This window comes from Lynx rufus, unplaced genomic scaffold (assembly GCF_022079265.1).
Source record: "Lynx rufus isolate CCGP_SWC_20201006 ecotype Redwood Valley unplaced genomic scaffold, mLynRuf1.p SCAF_3, whole genome shotgun sequence".
Classification (NCBI taxonomy): domain Eukaryota; kingdom Metazoa; phylum Chordata; class Mammalia; order Carnivora; family Felidae; genus Lynx; species Lynx rufus.
The window spans coordinates 73,253,798-73,273,641 of record NW_025814845.1 but is presented as its reverse complement, the minus strand read 5'-3'; the positions used below and the strand labels follow the sequence as shown (position 1 = coordinate 73,273,641).

At 33.9% G+C, this 19,844-nt stretch overlaps 1 pseudogene; it reads left to right on the top strand.

Annotated features, from left to right (window-relative positions):
* Positions 1-9,367, top strand: part of LOC124521107 (protein SET-like) — a 176,729-nt pseudogene extending 167,362 nt beyond the window's left edge.
* The last annotated feature ends 10,477 nt before the right edge of the window (positions 9,368-19,844 follow it).

The window sequence follows — 19,844 nt, the reverse complement described above, 5'->3', positions numbered from 1 at the left end:
AGATATCATAAAAGACATAATTAAAAATTGTTTAATTAAAAATTAAAAATTATCTGTTTGGTAAATGAAGAGTAGCTTCAGGGATCTATGCATATAAAATTTAGTGACCTTGCCTCAAGTCAGCACACCAGGGATATTTTTTTCCTTCACCAGTGCTCTCTGCATGCCCTAGAGTACTGCTATCACTAGAATAGAGTTGTCTCAATTTTCACAAACTGTCATCCAATGAGATATGGCTTGTTCTTTTTATTATATTTATGGGTAGCTAAAATTCCCGAGGGGATGAATTACTCAAGATAGTTAAAGATGGTAAGACAAGAAGTAATGGTCCGAAACATGAAGAGAGAATACTTAAACTAGATAAGATGAAGAAATTCTTAGTCATGAGGTCAATGAAGCAGTCTAATAGGGTACCCAGGGAGGTAGTCAAGATAGCATCACTAAACACTACTCAGACTCAAGGGAAAATTAATGAGACAAGCTCTGGTTGGGAGAATGAGAAATCTTATGTTTTTAGACAAGGAAGAAATAATCTATTGTAGGTAACCCAAGATGCATCTTTTAAATAGTTCACCTATGTAAAAATGTTACTTCTAATTGGTATTAAAGTATTACATTTTAAGAATTAATACATTTCAAGGTGATTTTTAAAGGCTTCAAGCAGTACTTCTGCAACAAATATTTACTGAGTGTCTACATTGTGCCAGGCACTTTTCTAGGCCTATTAATATATACTCAGAATATCACACAGGTGCATGAAATATTGATTTTTAATAAAGGCCATTGGTGACCTCATTGGTGACCTCCAACACCATATGTAGTTAAAATACCCTAATGCTTCATTCATGTATCAGCACACAGTAATATACATTAGTGCTTGATATGCATGTTTCTCTGCAAATGACATGCTATTTCAAGTGCTTTAACTCCTGTCTATCACCATTGTCTTAATTTTTTCCTACTGGTTCATTATGCCATAAAGAGAGATAATTAATGGTTAATTCTGTATTTGTACAGATTAATTTCTTTATTCTATAATAATATAAAACCTATATATTTTATTTTTTTTCAAATTTTTTTTTTCAACATTTATTTATTTTTGGGACAGAGAGAGACAGAGCATGAACGGGGGAGGGGCAGAGAGAGAGGGAGACACAGAATCGGAAACAGGCTCCAGGCCCTGAGCCATCAGCCCAGAGCCCGACGCGGGGCTCGAACTCACGGACTGCGAGATCGTGACCTGGCTGAAGTCGGACGCTTAACCGACTGCGCCACCCAGGCGCCCCAAAACCTATATATTTTAAATAACTATAGTATATAAGTAATATAGGTAACATTTAATTCATGGATTGTATTACACAAAGTTAAAGCAAAATTTGAAGTATAATTGCTATAAAATCACTGTAAATGTTTAAATTACACAATTTGATTAGTTCTTATATACATATGTGCCTTGAAGCCATCACCACGATTAAGATCATGAACATAACTCTTACATCCAAAAGTCCTCTTTTCTAATCTCTTCCTCTCATCCTTCTATAACCCATACCCTTCACCAGACAACCATTGACCTGCTTTCTCTTAATATTGATTAGTTTGAATATTATTGAATATTTGAATACTGAATATTAGTTTGAATAAAATATATAACATTTTATATAAATGGAACAAAATACCTACTCCTTATTGTCTGGCTACTTTTACTCAGCATAATTATTTGAAGAGTCATTTATGCTGCTGAATATATTAATAGGCCACTCCATTTTATTGCTGAGCAGTAGTCCATTGTACGAATATACCATCACTTGCTTGTCTATTCGCCTGTTCATGGATATTTTGGCTGTTGTTAGCAATTTGAAATTATTAAAAATAAAGCTGTTTCATGTAAAAATTCTTTCTATGGACATATGCTTTCACTTATTTTGGAAAATGCCTTGAAGTAAAATGATTAGTACCTATAAAGTTTGGGAAACACTCTTCCTAGCAGTGGAGTGGTTCTATTATAGAATCATTCCACTAGGTACGTAGTGGTATTTCATTGTCATTTTAAATGGTATTTTTCTTTTTTATTTTAAGTCTATTTATTTATTTTGAAAGACAGACAGCATGAGTGGGGGAGGGGAAGAGAGAGAGGGAGAGAGAGAATCACAAGCAGGCTCCACACTGTCAGAGCAGGTGCTCAAACCCATGAACCCGTGAAGTCATGAGATCCTGACCTGAACTAGAACCAAGAGTTGGACATTTAACTGACTGAGTCACCCAGGAACCCCTTAAATGGTATTTTTCTAATGACTAATGGTGTTGAACATATTTTATTTGCTTGTTTGTAATCCATGTATCTTCTTTCATTATGTGTGCCTTCAGATCTTTTGTACATATTTAAATAGCTTATAGCTTGTCCAGTGTGTGACTTGAACTTGTTTTCATTTTCTTAGTGTTTTTCCTGCAGCTTAATTTTGATGAAATCTATTTATTTATTTATTTATTTATTTATTTATTTATTTATTTATTTCATGGATCATACTTTTGGTGTCTAAAAAATATTGTCCAACTCAAGAGATTTTTCTCCCATGTATTTTTCTCAAAATTTTAAGTTTTTAGTTTTACACATAGATCTATGATCCAATTTGAGTTAAGACTTCTATACAGGGAGAAGTATGGATCAAAATTTGTTTGTATGTATTTGCTGAAATTGTTACTTTTCTTCAAAGAATTGCCTTTGAGCTTTGTCAAAAATAATGTATGGGTCTGTTAGTTGATTTAATGTTGTGTTCCACTGCTCTATTTGTCCATTTTTAACACAGTATTCACTCTCTTGATGACTACCTTTGTAATAAGTCAGCTTGTCAGTATCTACAAAGCCTACTGGGATTCTGACTGGGATTACACTAAACCTATAAGTCAATTTAGGCAGAACTGACCTTTTATCTATGTTGTTGCATTAAAGCTGCCTATCTCTCAATGTGTTTAGGTCCCTGTCTTCAATTTCTTTAGATTTGATTTATAGATTTTACTGTATACATTTTTTACAACTTTGGTCATTTTTTACCTTTAATTATTCCAAAATGTTAACGCTCTTTTAAAATGTATTATTTTTCATTTTTGACTTTTTTGTTAGTACATAGAAATGCAATTGTTACTGTATATTACATTGTATGCGAAATTAGTAACAGTATTTCTAATAGTTTTTAACATGTTCCATAGAATTCTTTCCATAGATGATCATTCCATTTTCAAACAAGTAGAATTTACTTCTTCGTTTCCAAAATCGATGTGCTTAATGTTTTCTTATTTACCTTACTGCCCAGAAGTATAAATACAATGTTAGTAAAGTGTTGAGAGCAGTTATTCCTTCTTTGTTCCTGAATTTAGGAGGGAAACCATTCACTTTTTCACAATGAAGGATATTAAAGAAAGAACCCTGTAGCTTTTCCCTAGCTTCCCTTTATGAGATAAGGATGTGCCCATGTATCGGAGAGTTTTCATTAGAATGAATGTTGTACTTTGTTAAATGCAATGCCAATTAATATTGCAGCAAGGTATTTTCTCCAAATATCCAACATGCTTTTTAATGTCACAGTCATGTTCTCAGTAGGGGAATCTACTGAATCACGTGGGCTATATTTATAGGACATTGAATGAGGTAATGAGTTGAACTTTTTTATGCAGCTCAGTCGTTACTAGAGTTTTATACAAGGGAAAGAAATAGTGACAATATAAATGATAAAGAAAACTCTGGAAATAAGATGTATTCCTTTTTGGGTACACCTATCAAAACATGCATGTTAAAAATGTAATAAAAATAATAAATATTATTTTCTTGCCAAGATTGTAAATATTTTTATTGGTAATGCACAGTGTTAATGTTGATAAAGTAAATGAAGTATTTTCAGAAACAGCTCGTAGGAGTTCAAATTAATTAAAGTTCGAGGAGATAATCACAATATGTTAAATAAAAATGCAGGTTACAAAACAAAATATATAGTACCATCATATTTTTGTGGTATAGGTAACTATAAAAGCACCTCAGAAAAATTATTAAAGGTACATGTAATGTATACTTAATAACTGAATGGTCAATTATATGGATTATTTTTACTTTCTTCTCTACAACTTTATGTTTTTGAAAATTTTATACAACAGACAAATATTTGCAGGTTGTGTTTCTCAGGAATAGACTTGGAGCAGAGATTGGTCTGCAAGATATTTATTAGAAGATGCTCTGAGGATTAATGCTTTCAAAGGAAGGGAAGGACACAGAATTGGGCAGAAGAAGAAATCAGCCTGTACTTCAGATTCAAAGAAAGTTTCAACCATTGTGCAAATGTTGAAAGGAAGTATCTTAACTACTGAAGAAAATTGCTGTGAGATATTTTCTGAATGTAACATGATTTTTAATGTCACAAATCAGGCTTTCCATATAAGCAGGCTGGAGATGTTATGGAATCGCATGTAATATTGATAGGTGTTCCTAGATCAGGTGAAGGAAAATCACTTCAAAACAACCACCTTAACCATGTGTTAGAAACTAAAGAAGCTATACTGAAATAATCAAATACAGGATATCAATAAAGAGATGGGAATTATTTAAAAAAAGGTGCCAAATGGAAATTCTAGAGGTTAATACAAAATTATTGAAATGAAACATATACTAGAGGAGCTGAATGGTAGATTTGAAGTGGCAGAAGAAAAAAATCAGCAAAATTGAAGAGAAGTAATTAGAGCTTATGTAGTCAAAAGAACAGGAAAAAAAAGAATAAGGAAAACTGAACAGAGCCTCAGAGAATTATAAGACACCATTAAACACACCATTATAAGCATAAGTGGAATACTCATAATGAGAAGGGAGAGAAAATGGAGCAGAAAAATATTTGAAGAAATAATGGCTAAAAACTTCCCAAATGGGATGAATAATACTAATCTATACATTCAAAAAGCTTAATTAACTCCAAGTAGACTAAATTAAACAGATTCACAACTATAGACATCACGGTGAAACTATTGAAAGTCAAAAACAAAATCTTAAAAGTATAAAGGGAATAAAGACTTTATGAGAACTATTAAAGGATCCCAGCAATGCTGAAGAATACAAGATTAATTGTCAAAAATCATTTATATTTCTCTACAGATGTAATGAAAAATCTGAGAATTAAATTTAAAAAATCCCATTTATAACAGATCTAAAGGAACAAAATACCAGAATATAATTTTCAAAAATAATTGCAAGTGTATATTGAAATCTACAAAGCATTGTTAAAAAGGTAAATAATAAATAAGTGGGAAAAACATCCATGTTCTTGGATTGGGAGTTTTAATATTGTTAAGATGGTAATACCCCCCAAATCTGTCTACAGACTTTCTTCAATTCTATAAAATATTAAAACTACCCTTTCTCAGAAATTGACATGCTGATTCTAAAGTTCAGATGGAAATGCAGAGAAATCATCCTAAAATAATCTTGATAAAGAAGAACAAAGTTGGAAGAGCCACACTTCCCAATAAATAATAAAAATAGCCATATAGATCAATGGGATGGAATTGAGAGTCCAGAAATAAGCTTATATATTATGGTCAATTGATTACTGACAAGGGTTGGAAGTCATTTGATAAGGGAAATGGTGTTGGGAGGATTGGATAGCGACATCAACAAAAATGAATTTGGATACCTACCTCCTACCACATAAAAAACAAACAAACAAAACAAAACAAAACAAAAAAACTTTAAATGGTTAAATGTTCTAAATGTAAGTGCTAAAACTTTAAAATTCTTTGAAGGAACATAGTGTACCTATGTCCCAAAATGTATGACAAATAATAGCATAAATACCATGGGGAGAAAAATTTAAGTACATTCTTGGAAAGTTCATGTAGTGTACATGAAGTGATATAAAAAAAACAATTGTGATAAGTATGGATTTTAAAAACTATAAACCACGAAAAGGAAAAAAAAACAATTATAGCTTGAGTGAACAGCACTGATAAAATGGGAAACAAAAAAAGAAGAAAAAAGATGAAAGAGGAAAAATAAAAGAAAAAAAACATAAGAAACAAATTGGAAACACATGGGAAATTGATACATTTTAGTCCAGATGTATCAATAACCACTTAAATGTACAATTTTTAAATTTTTTTTTCTTCAACGTTTATTTATTTTTGGGACAGAGAGAGACAGAGCATGAACGGGGGAGGGGCAGAGAGAGAGGGAGACACAGAATCGGAAACAGGCTCCAGGCTCTGAGCCATCAGCCCAGAGCCTGACGCGGGGCTCGAACTCACGGACCGCGAGATAGTGACCTGGCTGAAGTCGGACGCTTAACCGACTGCGCCACCCAGGCACCCCTACAATTTTTAACACCAGCTATTAAAAGGTAGAGATTGTCAGATTGGATTTGAAAGCAAAACCCTGTTACATTCTATGTAAACACAGATTCAAGGAATAAATGCATTGTAAGGAGGGGAGACGGTAAAAAAACTTAGAAGTATGCCATAGTAACAGCAATAAGAGAAACGCTAAAGTAACCATATATGTCCTGCCTCTAGCAGCTGGTATTAGTCCAGAAATGGTCATGTGACTGAACTTGGTCTCATAAACTTGAAAGGAAGAATTTAGAGTTTATTTTTGAGAACATGTTTTCTCATTTCTCTTCATCATTCCCATTAGATACAAAAAGAAAAAACACAGCAAAACAAAAACACTTTCACAGGTAGTCATCTCTCTACCATGTGGGTTACCAGCCTTGGGATAACAGGGAAAATAGAACAGCTCAGATGAAAGAAACAGGTGTTCGATAGCTCCGTTGGTTGATTGCCTAGGTTTCCAGTCACTTCAGATAAGAAACATTTTTATTAAGTCATTTGAAATGTTTTTTTTCTGCTACATAATTCACCTATTATCAATCTCAGTATTAATTTTCTATTAGCAATAATTTATTTTTTCTCTCCTAAAAGAAAATTGAAAAATATTTGATGAAAGTGATATCTAGTTGTTGTACTGTGTTATCTCAAAACACAGCTAAATTACACATAAGAATGCTTCTAATTATAGTTTCAACCAGTGGTTAATAAATGACTGATTTAATACTTAAGATTGTTTACTCCTATACAATTTAGTTTGCAATTTTAAATCTATATGTTTAACAAATTAAATATTAAATATTTTAAAGACCTATATATTTATCATTTTAATAATTTTGATACCATTGTTTATATTTGAATATATAGGTTTATAAATAATATTTTATACATCAGATTTATTTTTCTACCATCTGGAAAATATAAGTTATTTCTGTTAAGGTAAATATCTCACCAAAACAAATCCATATTTTTTTGTTCTTCTTTCAGTGCTTAGTAAATAAACACTGTATTTAAATTTATTAAGATATATCACTTCCTTAATGAAAATTTAACTTAAGGAAAATCTCAGTTATAAATAAATCATTAAGTATTATCTCAGGGTCCAATGCTCTACCAAACACACAATGATACTCACTTAATGAAATTTATTCATGGTAGGTTGACAAAAAGACTTTGGAGATATCAATTCCTGTTAGATTATAATTCATACTTTCAATATTGCTTATGCATAATAAAACAAAATTGTGTACTCCTCTCTCCTAAGTATTAATTTATAAAGACATATTTTGTTACACAAAGAGTATCAGTGAATTTGGAGTTAATTGTTTAAATTCTAAGATCCTTCTTAACAAGAATTCTAACAATTCTTGTTAGAACAATCTAACATTGGATACATTAAAATGTTTTTTTTAACGTTTATTTATTTTTGAGAGAGAGAGAGAGAGAAAAGGATCTGAAGCAGTCTCCAGGCTTTACACTGTCAACACAGAGGCCTACTCAGGGCTCAGACTCATGAACTGTGAGATCATGACCTGAGCTGAAGTCCGACACTTAATGACTGAGCCTCCCAAGCGCCCTATAACGTTAGATATATTTTAATTCCACTCTTTTGAGATTGCTTATTGAATATTTATGTGCTTTTTAATAAAAAGATAAAGGCATTTGAGTATTTAAATATCCCCAGAAACATTTCTAGATTTTTCCTCTATTTTTATGTGCCATAGAATTCAGGAAAAGCCCAGATTGGTATTTTAAAGACTTGATTATACTGGAACAGAGATTGTACCAGCTTTGATAAGAAAAGAGTTCTTGAAACCAGGAAAAAACATATTTACTTGAAAATGAAAATATCACCAATTGATTTATATGTATCCATTAAAACTATACATCTATCCTTAAAAAAAACACATTGGCATCTAAAGAAAAAAAATAATTTATTAGCAAAAACTATAGGTTTAAAATTAGGATGTTTAGGGATGCCTGGGTGGCTCAGTAGGTACAGCATGTGCCTCTTGATCTCGGGGTTGTGAATTTGAGCACCACACTGAGTACAGAGATAACTTAAAAAAATAAAAGCTTTAAAAATAAATAAAAATAGAGTAATCAGAGCTTCTTCCAGAATGGCGTCTGCCCGGGTTTTGTGGACTTCCCTCACGGCATGTACCCAAACGCCAGTCTTCGCTTCCACCTCTAACGAAGAAGTGGAGACTGCCTGCTGCCCCCAAGCCAGAAGAGACGTCCACCTCTCAGCACTTGACAAAAGGAGAAAAAGAACAGAAGGAAGCAATTGAACATATTGATGAAGTACAAAATGAAATAGACAGACTTAATGAACAAGCCAGTGGGGAGATTTTGAAGGTAGAACAGAAATATAACCAACTCTGCCAACCATTTTTTCAGAAGAGGTCGGAATTGATCGCCCAAATCCCAAATTTTGGGGTAACAACATTTGTGAACCATTCACAAGTGCTTTCACTGCTTGGGAGGAGGATGAAGAGGCACTGCATTATTTGACAAGAGTTGAAGTGACAGAATTTAAAGATGTTAAATCAGGTTACAGAATAGATTTTTATTTTGATGAAAACCCTCACTTCGAAAATAAAGTTCTCTCCAAAGAATATCGTAGGAATGAGAGTGATGATCTATCTTCAAAGTCCACTGAAATCAAATGGAAATCTGGAAAGGATCTGACAAACGTTCAAGTCAAACATAGAATAAGGCCAGCAGGAAGAGACAGCGTGAGGAACCAGAGAGCTTCTTCACCTGGTTTACTGACCATTCTGATGTGGGTGCAGATGAGTTAGGAGAGGTCATCAAAGGTGATATTTGGCCAAATCCGTTACAGTACTACCTGGTTCCCTATATGGATGATGAAGGGGAACGAGAAGAAGAAGATGATGATGATGAAGAAGAAGGATTGGAAGATATTGATGAAGAAGGAGATGATGAAGCTGAAGATGAAGATGATGATGAGGGGGAGGAAGGAGAAGAGGATGAAGGAGAAGATGACTAATGGAACACTGATGGATTCCAAGCTTCCTTTTTTAATTTTCTCCGGTTCCTGGGAGCAACTTGCAGTCTTTTTTTTTTTCCCCTCCTCCTCTTGTGCTCATTCACTCTCTTTTGAAGTCTCTTTTCTCTCCCTTTATACCATGGTTCTCAACTTATTTTGGGGGGAAATAATCTTGAGCAGGATACAGTGGGAAAAGAATCTCTACCCCTTTCTGTTCCAAATTCATTTTAATCCCTTCCTGTCTCAACAAAAACTTTATGGAATCAACACCACCGTGCTCTGTGGGAAAAAAGAAGAACCTTCTGCTTCCCTAGCTCTGCTGGAAGCTGGAGGGTGCTAGGCCCCTGTGAGGTAGGGCATAGAATTCTAGCTTTTTCCTCCCCTTCTTTGTATATTGGGCTCAGAAATAACACTGTGTCTCTATGTGAATATGGACAGTTAACATTTACCAACATGTATCTATCTGTCTGATTTCTCTTGCTGAAAAAAAAAGAAAAAAAAACGAAAAAAAATGGGTTTATAGAAGGTCAGCAAAGGGTGGGTTTGAGATGTTTGGGTGGGTTAAGTGGGCATTTTGACAACATGGCTTCTCCTTTGGCATGTTTAATTGTGATATTTAATGGACATCCTTGCAGCTGAAGATGGCACTTTTAAAATAACATTCTCTCCTAATGATGACTTGAGCCCTGCCACTCGATGGGAGGATCAGCAGAACCTGTAGGATCTTATTTGGAATTGACATTCTCTTGTAATTTTGTTCCTGTTTATTTTTAAACTTAGTTTCACTGGAAAGGAAGGAGGCTCAGTTTTAAACATTAGAAGTGTACACATTGCTTTGTTACAATAAAACTAAATGTGCACACACTAAATAAATAAATAATAAATAAGTAAATAAATAAATAGAATTAGGATGTTTATAATCAACTTTAATGAGGATTTCCTTAATAAATGATGAACAAAACACTAAATTTTAGACTTGCTTATTTAAGGAATAAGGAGCTATCTTACTAAAATAGTCATTCTTTCATTAAGTTAATATTTATTGAGCTCAATATGGGCTAGTGATACTCCAAATACCAGGGATGTAGTAGTAAACAGGATAGGCTTAACCTGTTCTAGTAACTCCTGGAGTTTATATTTCAGTAATACACCCTAATCTCAATATCACTAAGGGTAAAATATTAACAACTATATAGAGGTACTTGTTAATGTGAGATTAGGAATGAGGTAGGAATTTCTTCAATAACATGGTGGGCATATAATAGCAGCTCATTTAAAAACTCTTGTAATAAGGGATACAAGAGTACTGATGCATAGGGGCACTTGTACCCCAATATATATGCAAACTCTTTCTATCTCAGTGTTTGCTACAGGCAATGCCAAAATCTGGACATGAATATTTGTGTACCTCAGAAAATAAGCAGATTTTTAGAAAGACAGTGAATATACATAGTTTCAAATGTTATTTTCAAACATATGAGACTATAAGTCAGAGACTATATCCCTCATAAGTGAAAACAGTACAAGTTGGCTTATAAATACATTAAATGTTTTTAGAAAACAAATAACTTATTGAATTATATTATTCATCTCATAGGAAACTAATAGTTCATTTTATGAATCAACTATTTTATACTTAAATTATGCTTATAACTTCCTTTAAATTCTATCTGTGTACTAGGTTGAGTAGTACCTCCCCCCCCCCAAAAAAAAGTTCATGTTTAAAGGAACTTTGGAATGTGACCTTGTTTGGAAATAGAGTCTTGTACATGTAAATAGTTAAAATGAGGTCATACTGGATTAGGATGGGCCCTAAATCAAATGACTGGTGTCCTTAAAAGGAGGCCACATGAATAATTAGAGAACACACAGGGAGAACACCATATGATAATGGTGGCAGATTAGAGTGAAGCACTGACAAGCCATGGAGTGCTTAGAATTCCCAGCAACAATCAGAAAAGAGGAAAGAGGTATGGAACAGATTCTCCTTCATAACCTCCAGAATGTATCAATCCTGCCAACCCTTGATTTCAGACTTCCTGCCTCACAACTGTGAGAGAATAAATTTCTATTGTTTAAGCTGCCCATTATGCTTATTTGTTATGGCAACCTTAGAAAACTAATATAAATCTAATATTAAAAATCCCAAGCATTTTTCCTATTAATCTCACATTAGGAAATACTTTTAAAAAAATTAAGACAAGGATAATGCTGTTCCATATAGAAGATTTTGTTTGTTTAAGTGACATATTTTAAACAACATAATATTCTCATTTCATTGTTATTGAGACATTGTTCTCAATGACATATACTTATTATTCTTTTAAGTACATATTTAACTAATATTAAACTTAGTCATCATGTGGTATATTACATCCCTGGTACTTATTTATCTTATAAGTAGAAATTTGTGCCTTTTGATTGTCTTCCCCTAATTCCCCTCCTTCCTGCCCTCCACTGCTAGTAACCACAAGTGTGATCTATTTTTCTATAAGGTTTTGTTTTTTTTTTTAGATTCCATGTGCAAGTGGGATTATACTGTATTTGTCTTTCTCTGTCCTATTTCACTTAGTTAACTGCCTTCAATATCCATCCATGTTGTAGCAAAGAGTAGGAGTTCCTTATTTTTGCCCATATATGCATATATATATATGTCTGTGTGTGTGTGTGTGTGTGTGTGTGTATATATATATATATATATATATATATATATATATCACAACTTTTTCATTCATTCATCTGTTGATGGACACTTATGTTGTGTCTGTCTTGGCTACTGTAAATAATGCTACTATAAACATGAGGGTGCAGATATCTTTTGGAGTTAGTGTTTTCATTTCTTTTGGATTTATTCCCAGAAGTAGAATTGCTGGATCATATGGTAGTTCTATTTTTAATTTTTTGAGAATCCTCTTTACTGTTCTCCATGGTGGCTGTATCAATTTGCAATCTCACCAGCGATGCTCAAGGGTTCCCATTTCTCCACATCCACACCAGGATTTGTTATCTTTTGTCTTTCGGATAATGGCCATTGTAACAGGTATGTGATTATATCTTGTGGTTTTGATTTGCATTTCCCTAATGACTAGTGATGTTGCACATCTTTTCATATACCTGTTTGTCTTTTTTTTTTTTCAACGTTTATTTATTTTTGGGACAGAGAGAGACAGAGCATGAACAGGGGAGGGGCAGAGAGAGAGGGAGACACAGAATCAGAAACAGGCTCCAGGCTCTGAGCCATCAGCCCAGAGCCTGACGCGGGGCTCGAACTCTCCTGTTTGTCTTTTGTATATCTTCTTTGGAGGTCTATTCAGGTCCTTTGTCCATTTTTAAAATTGTTTTTTTGTTTCTGTTTGTTTGTTTTATTTTATTTTATTTTATTTTTTTTACCATTGAGTTATAGGAGTTCTTTAAAATTTTGGATATTAACCCCTTATCAGATATATGGTTTGTAAATATTTTTCCTATTCTGCAAGCTATCTTTTTTCCTTGTTGATGTTTTCTGTGTTGTGCAGAAGGCTTTTAGTTTGGTATAGTCCCACTTATTTGTTTTTTATTTTGTTATTTGTGTGTTAGGTGTTATATCCAAAAAACCATTATCAAGACCCATGTCAAGGAGCTTTATTCCCATGTTTTCTTCTATGTTTTCAGGTAATACATTAATCCATGACAAGTTAATTTTTGTGAGTGATACAAATAGGGATCCAATTTCATTCTTTTTTCATGTGAATATCGTAACATCCTAGCACCATTTATTGAAGAGATTTTCTTTTCTCCATTGAGTATTCTTGGCTTCCTTGTCAAACATTTGTCATGGCAGTTGATGATATAGGCCTGGGTTTTTTCTTGGTTCTCAGTTTTGTTCCATTGATCTATTGGCCTGTTTTTATGCCAGTACCATACTGTTTTGATAACTATCGTTTTATAGTATAGCTTGAAATTAGGAAGTGTGATGCCTCTTGCTTTGTTCTTCTTTCTCAGGGTTCTTTGGCTCTTTGTGGTCCTTGTGGTTCCATGTAAATTCTGGAACCCATGTAAATGCGTGTTTTCTCTAGTTCTAGAATAAATGCCATTGGACTCTTGAAAATGATTGGATTGAATCCATAGAAGGCTTTTCGTAGTAGTATTGAAGTTGTAACAATATTAATTCTTCCAAACCGTAAATGGGATAACTTTCCATTAATTTGTGTTTTCCTTGATCTCTTTCATCAATGTCTTGTAGCTTTCTGAGTAGAGATCTTTATTTATTCCTAAGTATTTTATTGTTTTTGATGCTGTAGTAAATGACACTGATGTCTTTATATTTCATTAAATTTTTTATATTAAATTCATTGTTAGTATAAAGAAATGCTGTTGATTTTTATGTTAGTATTGTATCCTGCAACTTACTCTTAAAGTCATTGATTAGATCTAACAGTTTTTTGGCTGCCTTTTAAGGATTTTTTATATATGAAATCATACCATCTACAAATATAGACAATTTTACTTCTTTCTTTCTAATTCTGATACTTTTATTTTTCTTGCTTTGTTGAACTAGCCCAGACTTCCAGTACTATGTTGAAATAGAAGTGTTGAGAGTGGGAACCCTTGTTCCTAGTCTTAGAAAAAAAGCTTTCAATCTTTCACCATATGATTTTAGCTGTGGACTTGTCATAAATGACTTTTATTACATTGAGATATGTTCCTTCTATGCCTAATTTTTAAAGAGTTTTTCTCATGAATGGATGTTGTATTTTTCCAAATGTTTTTCCTGTGTCTGTTGAAATGATTACATGATTCTTTTTCTTTCATTTTATCAATGTGATTTTGAACATTAATTTGCATATGTTGAACCATCCTTGCATTCCAGGGACAACTTACACGTGATCAGGGCAAATGATCGCTTTAATGTGCCAGTGAAATTGGTTGGAATTTTATTGAGAGTATTTACATACATATTTATCCAAATAATTGGTTTATAGTTTCTTTTTCTAATAGTGTCCTTTACTAGTTTTGGTATCAGGATAGTGCTGGCCTCGTGAAGTGAGTTAGGGAGTGTTCGGGTCTCTTCGATTTTGTGGAAGAATTTTAATAAGATTGGTGTTAATTCTTCTTGACTGTTTTTTGTAATTCACTAGTGACAAAAAAAAAAAATCACCAGTGATACCATCTAGTCCTGGGCTTTCCTTTGTTGGGAGACTTTGTTGTTATTGTTGGGAATTTTTTTATTACTGATTCAACTTGTTAGTAGTAATTGACCTATTCAGATTTTCTATTTCTTTCTGATTTAGTCTTGGTAAGTTGTATGTTTCTAAGAATTTTTCCATTTCATCTAGGTTGTCCAGTTTCTTGGTGTATGGTTGTTTAGAGTAGCCTCTTATGATCCTTTGAATTTCTGTGGTATCAGTTATGTCTCCTTCTTTGTTTATAATTTTGTTAATTTGGGTACTTTATCTTTTTAATCTTAGTCAAGGTTGTGTTAATTTTTAAAAATCTTTTCAAAGAACTGACTCTTAGTTTAGCTATTTGTTTTTCAGTTCTTTATTTCTATTGTTTTCTGTTATTTATTTTATTTCTGCTCTAATATTTATCCTTTCCTTTCTTCTACTAACTCTAGGCTCAATTTGTTCTATTTCTACTTCCATAAGGTGTAGAGTTATGCAGCTTATTTGGGATCTTTCTTGCTTTGTAACCTATGAGTTTATTGTGAACTTCCCTCTTAGAATTGTGTTTAGTGCATCCCATAAGTCTGGTATGTTATGAAGAGACATTTTTATTTTCCCTTAATTTATTTATTGATCTATTGATTTTCAGGAGAATGTTATTTAATTTCCATGTGTTCATAAATTTTCCATTCTTCCTCTCATTGTTGATTTCTAGTTTCATGTTATTATTGTCAGAGAAGATAGTTGGTGTAATTTTAATCTTCTTTAATTTGGTAAAGGCTTGTTTTGTGGCCTATTATATGGTTTATCCTAGAAAATGCTCCATATGCACTTAAGAAGAATGTGTATTCTGCTGTTGTTGGATAGAATGTTCTCTATATCTCTGTTAGGCCCATTTTGGTCTATAGTATTGTTCAAATCCACTGTTTCCTTATCGATTCTATGTCCAGATGATCTATCTACTGTTGAGAGTGGGATATTAAAGTCTTCAACTATTATTGTATTATTGGTTTCTTTTCTCCTTTTAGCTCTGTTAGTATTTGCTTTATATTTAGGTGATCTGACACATAATGCTGATGTCTATCTATTATGAATTATTTGTTTGACAGTTCAAAGATCTTCATTTATTTGGGGTCAGTTATTGGAGGTTTATTAGTTTCCTCTGGCACGTAATATTTACCTGATTTTTCATGATCCTTTATTCCTAATGTTGGTATCTGTGCATTTGAATAATCAGGCTCCTCTTCTAGACTTTACAGATTGCTTTGGCCTAGCTCATTCTTCATTAGAGCTCAGTTTAGGTTTGTAGGTGTGTCTGCTCATAATGTCCTTGGGCAGGTATGACCTGCTATTAGGGTCTATTTGGGGGTAAAACAACTGTTTGAGTTCTAAGGATGAGGTTCAAGGGCTGTTTCTCTGGCTGAGAACCGTTGGATAGAGCTTCTCTCTTAGTTCCCTACCCAAGTAGGGCTATAGGATGAGTTCTGAGGTTGTCTGGATTCTCTGGCAAGGTTTATCAGATAGTTAGGCCTGAGTACTATATTTAATAATAAATGGGCCTATGAATTAGTTTCCATGCCCTGGCAGGGAAGCAGGAAGGGACATGGGGCCCCCACATTTCATTGTTTTGGAACCCAAATTATGTCAGAGTGTGCACTGAATTGCCTGGTCCAGTGAGGTCACTAGTTTTTATCTGCATATGGGAAAGCCATAGGCTGTGCTCTCTGTTCAAGTGCCACTGTATGCAGTGTTCTTGAATGGGCTATGTGCCTTTCCACGTGCTCTTGTAAGGTTTACTGGTCCGACATACTAAAGGCTACATTCAGAGATGAGCAGTGCTACAAATTAGATTACCTGCCTGGGTGTAGAGGGAGACACCGCTGTAAAACAAGTAAAGCTCTTTGTTTATATTCTTAAGTCAAGCCTTTTTGGTTGGATGGGACCTGAGGACACTTTTTACAGCAGGTGGGACTGTGTCTTATCTCCCTTGACTGGGTGGGAGGGGAAGGGTCCACTCCAGGCTACTCTCAATTTCTCAAACAGGTTGTCTTGTTGAGATGGGCCAGGAATTACCCTCAGCCTTAGCTATTAATTAATCCCTCTGGTTGTATACAGTACAGGAACTTTCCAGTCTCAGAACTGACTTTGCTCAGGGGATGATCAGCTCTTCCCAATGCCTCTCAGCTGGGACAGTAACTCTGTTTCTTGCCTCGGCATGGGCACACTAAACTCCAGGGCCAGTAAATCTTCTTATTTAAGGATCTGAATTAGGCACGTCTCTCCCCCATTAAGTTCCCTGGTCAGAGTGCATCTTGACTTAGTTCTGCAAATGAGCAAAACTGCTGGTTGGGTTACTACTTGGGCACTACAGGTATGAACTGGGGCTACTAAGATCTATGTGCTGGTTGTTGCAAATACCTCTCCCTTCTCTTCACATTCAGACTTCCTCATGGTTGAGTCCCACAAATTCCAATGCAATTCCCATGGTACGGGATTAGATCAGGGGATCTGACGAAGTGACCCAATGCTAGGGGTTGGCTCACTTGTCCCCCTGGGTTCTCCTCTTCCACTGGAGGATCCAAAGGTTCAGGAGAGACCTTTCATCATGCTGCACTGGCCTGGGAGAGGGGCAATGCAGTCAGTGCGAAGGCACTTCTCTTACCCTTCTACTACAGTCTGCCTTGGTCTCTGAAGTGCAGAGGTATGTGCTTCAGCCTCATCTCGTGTTCTACGATTCACTTGGTGGTAGAGAGAGAGGTATTCTTGAACAGTTGTTAATTGTTCTTGTGAAGGGAGTGAAGTCAGAAACAACCTATGTCACCATCTTGGTGATATCACTCCCCTTATACTATTTTTTAAAGCATGATAATGATTATCATCACACATGCCATAATAGTAGCAATATTTCTACCAAAAAAAGGAGACTTTAAATGCAGAGAATGTCTGTAGAATAGATTAGGTTAAAAACAACTTAGTAATACAAACTTCTTTTTTAAATTTATGGTGAAATTTGATAACAAAAAATATTAGTCTAACATTGACATGACAAAACATGGATAATATTAGGTCTTACATTAAATATTTCACATTAATTTATCCTGCTTTATTCCAAAAGTTGAATTAAACTCTGAAGTGCTTTGAAGTTGTTAAATATTATGAAGTCTTACAATGTTTTGACTGGATTACTTAGCTCAAATCCTTTCATTTTATAAATGAGGAAAGATTTCAGAATAATCAAAGACTTTCCTATTGTCATCAGACTAGAGCTTATATTTGGCACTCTACATTATATTAGTAAAGATTAACCAAGGATATTGGCAACAAGAATATTTTCATTATACCAAATATATGTGTTAATGCAGTTAGATTCAATACATGGAATACATAAGAATATTGATGGCATGAAGGAGCTGGCAAAACTTTCTGATTACAATGGTCCAAATTGAGTTTTCTTATTTACATTATTTCCATTATTGTTGTGTGCCTTGTGATATTTAACATTTTTAAAATATAGGGACACCTTGGGTCTCAGTTAGTTGAGCGTCCAACTCTTGATTGCAGCTAATGTAATTATTCCAGGGTCATGGGATCAAGCCCCACATCCAGCTCTGTGCTTAGCATGGAGCCTGCTTAACATTCTCTCTCTCTCTCTCTCTCTCTCTCTCTGTCTCTCTCTCCCTCTGTCCCCTTCCCTGCTTGTGACCTCTATCCCTAAAATTATATATATATATATATATATATAATTTTATAATCAATATAACAACTATAAATGAAGTTGGCATTTCCATGTTACAAATGATGAAAATGAAGTTCAGATCATTTAATTTTCCCAATATCTCAAGTCAGAAAATACTACAGTTACAACCAAACCTTGTATGAAAGCTCCACAGTGCACCAGTTTCTTTCTGCATTTTTTATTTTCCTCCATGACCCATGCAGCCAGTTGAAGACTATTTTTATGTTATAATCTCCATCAGTTTAATACATTATGCTCTGAATGCATAATCATTCATGTTTCTCTGCTTCACTTTTTAAAAACATATTTGCCCTTTCTTTGAGGCTATTTTATTGACTCATCTACCCTTACGCACTTAGTGTATCCACAGTTTTCTGTCTGGATCAAAAATATCTGGAGAAGGAGGAGGACGATCTCTGCTGGCGAAGTTAGATACCTTGAATTTCCAACACTATGCTTACTCCTTAGCTCCAGTGATAGATAGATGATAAAAACTTTTTTCCTTCCCAAAGCACCTCTGTTTATAACTCCAATGTTTTGCATATAATTTTTCATAAAAAGCCAGATTGTTTTTACTCATGGAATGGTTCTCTCCCCATAGATTTCGATTCCTTCTATCTACTACAGGCAGCCATGTAACCAAATATGGGCACACTAACTCCACTCACAAATAAACACAAATCATACACACACATACACATCTCTTTTGAAATTTAATTTCTGCCTTCAGTTAGTGGAACACTGAGAATACTGACAGTATGCAGATATAGTCACTCAAAATCCAAATAAACTTGGAATTGATGTAGTCCCACTTGTCTGTTTTTGCTTTTATAGCATGTACATTTGGTATCATATCCAAAAAAAAATATTGCCTACATTGACTGCATCAAAATAGAAAGCTTCTGCACAGTAAAGGAAACAATTAATAGAGTGGAAGACAACCTAGGAGATGAGGAAAATAGTTGCAAAATATTCTTCAAATGAGAAGTTAATAGCCAAAACATATAAGAAACTTGTACAATGGTATAAAAATGGGCTAAGAATCTGAATAAGCATTTCTCCAAAGAAGATATTACAAATAGCCAACAGGTATATGAAAAGATGCTCAACATCAGTGATCATCAAAGAAATGTAAGTCATGGTGAAATATAACCTCCTATCTGTTAGAATGGCCATCAAATAAATAAATAAATAAACAAATAAACAAATAAATAACATCTCCTAAAACTAGGAAATAAGTGCTGATGAATATAGGAAGAAATTGGAACCCCTGTGATACTTTGACAGGAAGGTAAAACAGTGTTATTAACTATGGAAAACCATATGGAAGTCCATCAAAAAGATAATAAAAATAGAGCTACTATAAAATCCACCAATCCCACTTGTGAATATTTATCCAAAATAATTGAAATCAGAACCTGGAAGAGATACTCACACTGTCATGTACATTTCTGCATTACTCAATAGCTAATAGGTGGAAACAACCCAAATTTCTATCAACTGATGACTGGATAAAAAAAATGTGTTATATACATACAATACAATATTATTCAACCTTTAAAAAAAGGGAATTTTACATGTGTGACAGCACTGATGA